Consider the following 7,905-nt stretch of genomic DNA (forward strand, 5'->3'; position numbering starts at 1 on the left):
ATCCAGGAGTACATACTACAGGGCGGCAACAGAAATCAGGGGAGCGGAACTGATTGCTGTTGCAGCCCTGTAGTATGTGTTCCTGGATAGAGTTTCTCTTTTCAGGTACAGAGTGTGTCTGGCTGGCTGCTCATGAATGAATGCAGCATGGGAAAAATCCTCTGATGTTTCCCACGGCTGCGTTCATTTATAAACGCAAGCCGCATGACTCACTCTGAGAAGAGGAGTATCACGGCTGCATTTGTGAATGGAGCCGTGAGAATCCTCTTTTCAGTGAGAGATCCCCTGGCACTGCAGGTCAGAATGAGGGCTTGCCTTGCTCACTGACAGGAGGATTCCCACAGCTGTATTTAATGATGATAATCCTCCTATAGTGATTTCCTGGATTTCCAAAAGTTTCCTCTTTCGCGGAACTTCAAGGAATTTTTCGTGAGAATGCCAGAGGACAGGCTACAGTCTGTGTGTCTCCCGAACTGACTACTGTGCAGTAACTGGCTGTCAAACTAACAGCCCCATTCTGCACTTTCCCCATTGCTAAGCTGTTACTGTAATAAAAATCTGGCTTAGTTATCATACTCCTTATCACTAAATCACAATGGGTAAATCATGCCATAACATACCTCCCATCTAGATTGATTCTTTCATGGAACTTGGGAGTAAATCCAGGATAACCGCCTACCTCTGCCCCTCTTCACCAACCTGCCTACTATACATATCAATGTATAATCATCATCCGTTCTAGCTTGGTGAAAGGTTTACTTTTTCTCCTCTCCTGTTGGCACAGGTATAGGAGATAAGTAGGAAAACATATGGCTATGATGATTTAATTGTTGACTCCCCATGTCCTCATGTGGACAATTTCCCTTCACTTTACCAGGTGGCAAGCAAAACGGAAAAAGAAGTGGAATCTCCACTGTGGGGGAAGAGAAAGCATTCAATGGATAAGTTTCTGCCAGGCAGTGGTTTATGCCAGGACAATTCTGGCATCAAGATACCTTATGGTGTGTATGCTTTAAAAATGTGGTTGTGCATGCTTCCTCAAACTTTTTACCCCATTGAAACCCCTAAAAGAATTTAAAGGTTTTGGAGAACCCCTGATAATACCAATGCATTGGGTGTCAGTGAAAATAAATATCCTATACATTAACAAAAGAGAAGTGTACCAAAAAGGAGATCACATACATCTGATATGATCTACTTCAGAGAGAAGAGCAAAAGATGTTTTTTTGGCAAATTATTTAGTAAGAGAAACAATTACAATTAATTCAATGTGACTAAGACATAACTTTACAGGGTAGACTCATGAAACCAAGCATGAGACCTTTTCATACATATCATGGGCTAACGTGTTCAATGTAGTGAGGATTTGTCTAGTACCCGATGCGTTTCGCATATTTGCTTCCTCAGGGGATACAGAGACTCAAGCTAGATATACCAATATGCACAAAAACAAAATATATAAACCAAATATATAATATCATTTCTTATACATTATTGGTCATTTAAAAGAATGTTCCCCTACGGTTGTGGTCTAAATATCATCATAAATTACTTATAAAATGTTCTCTGGTGCCCTACTAATGTCTTCACTAAGTGGTGTTGGCACAGGAACTATGCAGGAACCAGCAAATGGAAGGTCCATCAAACACAGTTTAAGGAACCCACTGGAGTACCCCTGGGTGAGATTGGCCAGTCCAACCATTTTCATTTACTATATATATATATATATATATATATATATATATATATATGTCTAACATTTACCTATGGCAATATTCTGGAGAGTGAGGGTAATAAACCAAATGAATAATCCTGTATTTAGTAGATAAATATTGTCTTCATTAATCCTTTAATCAGAAATTTTAATGAAATATTAACAGTGAAAGCAATCCCTGAGTTTGTAACAGAGGTTCCTCTGTATGATAAGACAAAGTGATATCATAATACAGTGTAATCCCAGGGCGCCCTCCAGATCCAGCTGCAGCATGTTAGATATATATTGCCCATGCAGAATCAGATATGTAAGAATTTTCAGGTGAAGCAAAAAGAAAATGAGACTTCTACTGGTGCTCAGTGTCTGCTATGGCATTTGTTTCTATATCGCACATTCAGGTAAGATGTTTGAAGACTTTATATACTTCTTTAATGCTTATGGCATATTCGACACATGCAAACATGAATTATGTACAAATGTATTTTATTTATTAAGTAGGAAATGTGGCTTTTGTCTCTTTTTTTGTGCAAATTTGTTTTATAGTTTTCGGCACTAATCGCTGGTACAGAAAGTGATTGGAGATCCAAAATGTTAGAATTGTCATTTGCACAGTAGAGGAAGAGAAATATTTTCTTAGAGATGGCATGTTACCATGAGAGATGTCTAAGGAGGGATTTCCCCTCTGCAGAAATGACAGTTTACTTCTTTTGTTAATCACTATCAAGTTTAAACAAGTTCAAGTTTACAAGATATCTAAAAATATTTTTAATTGGGATGGAAACAGTTTTCTTGGGATGGAAGGTTGGGATAAGGATTGGTTGTCATCCCTGTTTTTTGTCATCTGTGTCCCATTGATGATGTTTTATACAGTAGGTGAAGGGAAGGACGCATGGTCTATGCCTTATATAAGGAGTGGTATATATCTCAGTTTTGAGAATCAGAAATAATCTCAGTATTATTCTTCATCATGATAGCATTTTTGAGAAAGCCAGAAGCTTCTGATTTCCTGGCCATAGTAGGAAAGAGACAAGCTGGAGACGGACCTTGTTCTGCTGGAAGATGCAGCCCTGAGGAAGATGAAGATTTTGACCAAAACCTAAGGGTATGTTGAATTTGAAGTCTATATTATTTGTATAGCTGTATAGCAACTGGTGTTTGTCACTCTACAGGTAAGGATGTATAATGGGGCCCTGTAGAAGAATCATTAAAGGGACCCCATCTCTCTAACAACCAACTCAAATAGGAATAAAAACTATAATCACAAAAAGTTTGAAGAAACAGACAAACCCCCAGTTACATGGACCAGAAAATGTTTGCTAAAATGGTTGGTAAATGTTTTCTTTAACCAATACTTTATGCCAGGATTTTAAAAATGCTTATTCAGTATTTTGAGAGAGTTTGGATGAAAAGTTTAGAGTTGTATACCACTTTTGGTCATTTATCCAGATCCATACCTGATACTTTGATACTTGACCCTGAATGGGTAAAGTGCTCATTTACTTAAAACTTTATGGCATTCTTTATTTTTTCACTCTAGTACAGGTGAGCAGATCTGACGCCATTTTTGTGCCTGACCAATAGATCCAATCATTGTTCAAATTGTTAATTGATTGGTTGGACCCACGTATATAGGATTCGGCCTTTCTGATTTTTCCCATGTAGATTTCTTTCTCCCAGAAGTGCTCAATTGTTCCTATACATACAACTTTTGTACTTTTGATTGGTTTGAACCAATGTCCAATCTATGCACAACTGATTAGAACCTAAAAAAAAAGTTTCTTATGATCAGTAAGCTGCTGGATTACCCTCAGATTTACTTTGGATCCATTTGTTTTATCAGATGAGAAATAGAAATCTTCATGTGTGTTGTGGTATATATGGGGTGTCAACATGGCCAATATTGATCAATGGCCAAACCCAGTACAGAATGCATCTCCAACTTCAGTGGTATACAGGTAAAGCTTTTCAACCCAAAATTTCAAAGATCACCATAGAATTGTATAAAGCAATTCAGATGAAGTGTGATTTATTTAGGTACAAATTTATGTACATTGACAGCAAATACATTGCCCGTTTTAGCCATTAAAAAATCTATTACTCTATGAATCTTTTTTTTTACTGCAAATCAGTTTTGTTATAAACCTAATGTCAATTTAAAGTGGGTGCTTGTTTCTCAGAAAAAAGATTTTTCAATTTACTAAAGGAAGAATAATGAGAAAATATTTTACAGGCTAACCACTATGCTCTAACATCAAGTTATCTGAGTCACTAAGACCCTCTGCCAATGATAATAATGTTTTTGAAAACTATGTGAGAAGAAATAGCTTATATTGATCAAGTAGCTGACTTTCATGCAGATGAAAACAAAACATCATTATTAAAACAATCTACTTGCTTATTTACCAAAAACACATTTTATACAGATACCCTGTATATAGTATTAGCCTTCTGTAGTAACCAGTGGTAGGCAAACTAAGGAGTTTAGGCCGGATATGGCCCCGCCAGTATTCCAGTCCGACATAACGCTCCCTAGTTATTTATTGTTGGATCCAGCCAAATTGAATTGCCGCGTTATTGCGAGTTCCCGCAATATCATTAAAATCATTGAGTTTCCGCACAGTAACCCCAATTACTATGACTAAAGAGCAGAAGCAACACACAGCTACCTGACTCCGGAAGGTTGACCTTGAACACCGTGTCTTCAACCCCGAATGGACTGACGAATTATTCTTCATCCAACGTGGCAACAAAGCCCTGTGTTTAGTGTGCAACGACACCAACAGCACTTTAAAGCGGTCGAATCTCAAGGGACATTTTAATGCCAAGTACGCGCACACGTACAAAGACTACACCACGGATGAGCGGAAGACTGAGGCTGCTCGCTTGCAGTCACGGTTGGAATAAACCTTTCCATGGACACCTTGTTTCTCCTGGCCTAGTGTGCCTGCTCGACCTCCTGAAATGGCCTAGTAGTCCAAAAAGTTTGCCGACCTCTGCTGTAGACCATGAGTACAATGGACAATATAAGGTCCAGACCATGCTGTAGTCTCTGGCAGAAGTGTCTAAATCACATGGGTGACCGAACAGTGTACATATTTTAACTATGCATTTAATTCTTTGTCTTGAGTTCATCTTTACATGGCCCTTGGTCTATTAAGCCTAATAATTGCAATCAGTTTCTGTCAATATAGCACTTTAGGGTATAGCCACCTCCACCAACACTAATCGGCTGTTAAAAGCAAAGCCACCAAATTCTAATTGCCGACCTCTACTTCAAACTTTTTCATGCAGTTCATCTCCAGAAATAGAAAGGCTATAGGTTTTCAAAACTGGAATTGAAATTTCTTTACATTCTTAGTTTACTAACCAGTGGCTGCTAAATGCAATACTGACATGTTCTAGTTTTATTAATGGGACACTTTTTTCTTTTAGGTGCGATATGGGCACTTAGCGGATTCATCATCAGCTGAATCTGCTATGATCCCCCAGGTAGTCATACTTTTCTTACATACTCTATGTTTTGTTTTTGGCACTTTTGATATTCTTTAACATAATTGTGAACCTTCTGGTTTTGACATGAAGATTCCCATATACTGTAAGACTATGCAGACACGTTTAATAATTGTCATTGGAAAGGATCTTTAACAATCCTTTCCAAAGACAAAAGACTGAATGAGCGCTGTACGTACAGCGCCATTCTGCTCTATGGAGAGAGGAGAGGGGAGAACCAGGTAATGGCACCCCACTGCGCACTCTCCTCTTCACTTCCATTACGACCATTCACCATTCGTGGATCTGCCAGGGCGATGAGCGCTGTACACATGTCAGCTCGGGTGATGTAGCCTGCTGTAAATAGGAAGAAAAAAAAAAGTGCTGATCTCACTGAGCACCATTGAAAAAAAACGAGCAGTCAGAAGCCTCCTGGGATGTGTGACATAGGTATCCCAGGAGTCTCAGCCCTCCTATTCTGTCTCTATTGCCATGGCTATATTTTATACCTTACATAACAAGGGTTTATTGGTGATAGGTCCACTTTAAGTTGGGGGGGTTCAAAGGTGTTCAAGATGGGCTACAGATATTGGCTTCAACAAAAGAGGTGGGGCAAGGGGTACTTTTGTACTTCTGGGCCTCATTTATTGCCTATATTTTGGTACTACAACAAATTTCTCTTTTAATGTCACCAGTGTCTGTATTTTGCTAACATTGCCCATGGCCCGTGTATTGCCAACATTGCCCATGGTCTATGCATTGCCAGCATTGCCCATGAATTGTATATTGCCAACATTGCCCATGGGCTGTGTATTGCCAACATTGCCCATGAATTGTATATTGCCAACATTGCCCATGGCCTGTGTATTGCCAACATTGCCCTTGGCCTGTGTATTGCCAACATTGCCCATGGCCTGTGTAATGCCAGCATTGCCCATGGATTGTATATTGCCAACATTGCCCATGGCCTGTGTATTGCCAACATTGCCCATGGCCTGTGTAATGCCAGCATTGCCCATGGATTGTATATTGCCAACATTGCCCATGGCCTGTCTATTGCCAGCATTGCCCATCTTAGCTCACATACTGTTACACTTAAAAGTCAGAATTAATTTTCTGTATTCTTGTTTATCATCAGTAATTTAAAAAATATCAAAACATTTGGATAACTGCCAGCCAGCTGGCAATTTCAGCAAAAGAAGTTAGCAATAGCAGATTTTATATTTCTATCGGTGCAGTTTTTTATTTACTTATATTTTTTTCCTTCTTCTATTACAGGCAGTGCTACCAACTCCTGCCGAGGGAACTGCAAATTAACAGAATGCTGCCGTACTGCGTTTCCATTCTGTGCTTTAAAAACAAAAACATGCCATCTGTAATAATAAAATACGCATACAACTTTTGTCTTAACCCCTTTTTTTCACTACAGTGAAATTCATCATTAAATTGCTAATGAGAGCCTTGAGTTCAAAAACACCACAATGTCAAAGTCTATTCTCTTTTTGGTGAAAAGGTTTTTATAATACTACCACGTAATGGCAGAACTAGGTATTACAGTTAAATATATGAGATGGTTGTTGCACCTTTGACTGTATAAAAGAGCTTGCAATTTTTTATTGGCCCCCAACGTACACACACTGTATTCTAAACTAAATAAATAGATTTTTGACAGTGAGTGTACTTTAAAAATACACTCTGCTTGAAACCGTTTCTTCTTACTACTGGATATCAAAAAACCTATGATGGGTAGACATGGAAATACCTTAAATGCACATTCACTTTGCTCAGAAGCTAGTGTTCTGAAACATGAGGACAAATGTTGTCACGGTGCCACCAGCCCAGTTGGCAGAGACGTGCGCTGGGCACAGAGTCTTCTCCAGAGCCTCTAGAGGGGAGGATGTAACGCTGCGGGCAGCTGCCAGGTTGCGGCTCCTGTAAATGCAGAGGTTGGTGACAGGAATAAAGCCTGGTGCTGGAACAAGAGATAGGAGCGTGGTCAGACAAGCTAAAGGTCAGGGCAGGCGGCAATCAGGAATATCACAGAAGTCAAATGTCAAGCCGGGGTCAGTACACGAGAGAGGTCATGTGATGAATGATGGCCATGTGAACTGCAGACATCCTAACCCACCACCAGAGAGAATGCTGAAGAAGAGGCCGTTCAGGAGCTGTTCACATGTTTGCCAACAGGTGGAGTGTGTCTGCTGAACACTCTTATAAGGCAAAGGGGCAGCTGACAGAGAATCATGTGACCTGGACCAGGAACTGAGCAGGGACTGGGATCCCTGAGCAGAGCTGGTGTTGGCAGCAGGGGAATGCAAGGTGGGTGACACTGAAGAGGCACAGATCCCCAGGTCCTGCAAGTATCTGTGACAAATGTAAAGCAAAACTATAGTAACTATAGTAGTTTTCTAGAGCTAATGTTAGATTGTTCTGGTTTTTAAAGAGATTTGTCATACCTGACACCTTCTTGTATTGCTAAGTGCTGAAACAAATGAATGAGTGGAAACAAAAGAATGGTGCACAGCATGCTCTGGGAACATTTACCTTGAAAACTGGCAGTAAGTAAAGAAAGACATTTTGTATAATATAGACATACAGCCATTACTCTTCTACTAAAGTAACATTTATGTAAAGTGGGTGACACCAAAATCCTGGGAATCAGGCATCACAGTCATGACACAATGCCACAGGTTCATTGCACC

The 7,905-nt window shown here is 39.7% G+C and overlaps 1 protein-coding gene across 1 annotated transcript in view; it reads left to right on the plus strand.

Annotated features, from left to right (window-relative positions):
* Positions 1 to 7,480: 7,480 nt before the first annotated feature.
* ACOX2 (acyl-CoA oxidase 2) overlaps positions 7,481 to 7,905 on the plus strand; it is a 24,372-nt gene continuing 23,947 nt past the window's right edge. Inside the window, exon 1 of the mRNA XM_072420872.1 lies at positions 7,481 to 7,522. The gene's annotated coding sequence lies outside the window, so the exon portion shown is untranslated. The remainder of the gene's footprint in view (positions 7,523 to 7,905) is intronic.

The sequence above is a fragment of the Pyxicephalus adspersus genome, chromosome 8 (assembly GCF_032062135.1).
Source record: "Pyxicephalus adspersus chromosome 8, UCB_Pads_2.0, whole genome shotgun sequence".
NCBI classification, from domain to species: domain Eukaryota; kingdom Metazoa; phylum Chordata; class Amphibia; order Anura; family Pyxicephalidae; genus Pyxicephalus; species Pyxicephalus adspersus.